Raw genomic sequence first — 2,801 nt, 5'->3', positions numbered from 1 at the left:
GAGACGGTGCCTCTAACACGCGTTCCGACGCTCAACATTAGTCTGATTGCTATGCGTGAGGTGGAGCTGTCATTATTCTTTGAGAATATTTGAGAGAATCGGACTCAATCAGAGTAAATTATGTGCGGAGAGTATTTGACAGCGTTTCACGACTCTGAAATCAGACGCATCGGTTGATAGGCGCAAAGACCTGTCGCGCCACTTGATTGGTGCGTGAGGAGATTTTCAACTTATAAGTACTAGTAATTTCCCTTGGTACGGGAAAGTAGGGGTGTACAAAAATTGACCGAAAATTGGTTAAACCGATAACTGAACCGAAATTCGGTGTCATGTCATCAAACCGAAAATTCGGTGCGGTTAACCGAAACCGAATTTAAGAACCGGTTCGATTATCGGTTTTGAAAATCCAAAAATTTGGTTATCGGTTATTTAACCGATTTTTTGTATCCAGTTTTGAAACCGGATAACCAGTTTTAAAACCGGATAACCGATTTGAACCGGATAATCGATTTGGATAATTGTAACATCTTTAAAACTGATTAACCAGTTTTAAAATAGTTATAAAACCGGTTATCGGTTTTACAAAACCGGTTAACCGAATTTTCGGTTTTGGACCAATTCGGTTCGGTCATTGGTCCAAAATTTTCAAAACCGAAAATTCGGTTTTGATTTTCAAATTGGTCCAAAACCGAATCGAACCGAACCGATTTCACCCTTACGGGAAAGATATCTATTTCTCGTTGTCCAAGATATCTATATACTACTACACTTGTGGTTGATATTGTGACTCCTGGGTCAACTTTTGCAACTTGGTTGTGAAATGTCTTTGGAACCCGATTTTAAGCTCGCCTAGTAGAGATGACTCATTTGTCTGATCTCACTTAGATATTTACTTGGTCAACAAGGCAACCGTCCAGCGCCTTAAATTCAGACGTAAATTTCAATGGAAAAAAAAGGATGGCATATATACTTTTACAAGTAATTTTCAAAGAAAAAATAAGTGGACTTTGAGTCTTCATCATAAATGAGAGTTGAATATAAAAGGCTCTATATACAAACACTGCGTTGTTTCATACCAAATAGAAATAAACATTATAAAACATATATATGAGAACAATGGCTTTAAAGAGTAAGGTCTCATTTGCTTGGGTGATTCTCCTAATTATCGTTGTGCATCTACTAGCCACAGCAATGGCTTCGAGGAACCCAGGTTTTCTAGGTATGTTTTATTTAATGATAATCACATTACCGAAAATCTTCTAATCTTGGATTACTATCATATTTCTAACTTTTATTTTGCTCTATAACTCTTCTTTTATCTTAATTAATTGCAGGCTTGAAGGATAAAAAGTATGTGGAAAAACGTCAATTGACTCAAGATGATCCATGGTGTTGTAACCGCGTAAAGCCTTGATTATCTCACATGAAATTAATGTATACGAGTGTTTTAGTGTTAATGTTTTCCCACACTATTGTGTAACGAAGTTATGCTTTCTCAAATGTAAAAGAATATAAGTAGTGAATGAAAAAGTAGCAATATTTTATCTTTGAATATCAGTAATTTTTATTATTTTATCTGACAGTTACATGATTGTGGAAAGACATTTCGGTAGAATTGGTTTATATGATTTTAATCAAAGAAAAATCAAGTGCACTATTTGTATAACAATCACGTGGATTTACAATAATTGTATTTCGAGTAGTTACAAAACTATTCTCTGAGCACTACAGCTTGTTAGCTTAATTATGTCCGACGTCAACGATCTAGTGTGAAATCACTAGTTTTTAGCGCAATGCTTTAGAATAAAACAGAAGAGAAGGGAAAAAAAGTGTATTAAAAAAAAAAGATAATGTTTAGTTATATATAGAATAGATATTCATATTACTGATAAGATTATTTTTCATTTAGATTGTGACGCGACATCTTTTTTTATGTTTTTTTTTTTCTGTAAGTCAATTGTACAAAATCAGTGCTCATACATACAAAGTTTGCTCAACTAGTTTCGCTCACGATGCTTTGTCTAAGTTCAGTGTTCTGATTTATTATTAGCCATTTTGATTTTGGAAAACTCTTGCGAGTTGTGACTCACATGTCAAACTGGTTTGGATGTTAGTGAGTACTGATGATCGATGCCATTCTATCTTGTCCCCAGAGAATCTAGGCATTAAATATCCCGTGAAGCTCAAATAGTTTTACAAATAATTGGCTGCATAAGCCACGGAAAGTGTAGCAATTTAAAATTAGCCAACCTTTCGTTAATTTCCTGTAAATAGCCATCTTGCTTACGTGGCAGCTTATTAATTGAATTAGTTTTACTTTTTTGTCCTTCAGCTATTTTAATTAGGCAATTTTTAAAAAAAAATTCGAATTAAATATTAAACTGAAAATGGAAGTTTCAAATTTGAAATTTGAAATTTGAATTTTGAGCAGATTTTGAAAGATATCAGCCATTAATTGTTATGTATTTGGAAATTTTTAACATTGACTTTAGTTAATTAGTTTCTATTTTCGTTGCAATTCATTAGGTAATTAATTTCGAATTAATTCTTCATTCATTGATATTTTTTTGTCTTCCATATATTCATAATTTCCAGAATTTTCGTGCTCAAAATATTTCCAGAATTTTTCAGTTTATTTACACGATTAACTGTAAATAGGCTTTGTATTTACAATGAATATACTGTAAATAAGCTTCGTTTTTACATGAATATACTGTAAATAGATAGCCTATTTACACGAACATACTGTAAATAGGCTATCTATTTACACGAACATACTGTATATTAAAAAAAAAAAAAAA

At 32.6% G+C, this 2,801-nt stretch overlaps 1 long non-coding RNA gene across 1 annotated transcript; it reads left to right on the top strand.

The window, feature by feature from the left end:
* The first annotated feature begins 1,078 nt into the window (after window positions 1–1,078).
* On the top strand, window positions 1,079–1,552 carry LOC149379893 (uncharacterized). The gene is made up of 2 exons (XR_016294144.1): window positions 1,079–1,219; window positions 1,335–1,552. It is a non-coding gene; the product is annotated as an uncharacterized LOC149379893 (long non-coding RNA).
* Window positions 1,553–2,801: the final 1,249 nt, after the last annotated feature.

This window comes from Urtica dioica, chromosome 12, assembly GCF_054948205.1.
Source record: "Urtica dioica subsp. dioica isolate 48M chromosome 12, U.dioica_male_clone48M_v1_H2, whole genome shotgun sequence".
In the NCBI taxonomy this organism is placed as follows: Eukaryota; Viridiplantae; Streptophyta; class Magnoliopsida; order Rosales; family Urticaceae; genus Urtica; species Urtica dioica.
The sequence above is the reverse complement of the archived record's forward strand: the minus strand, read 5'-3'. Positions and strand labels throughout refer to the sequence as shown.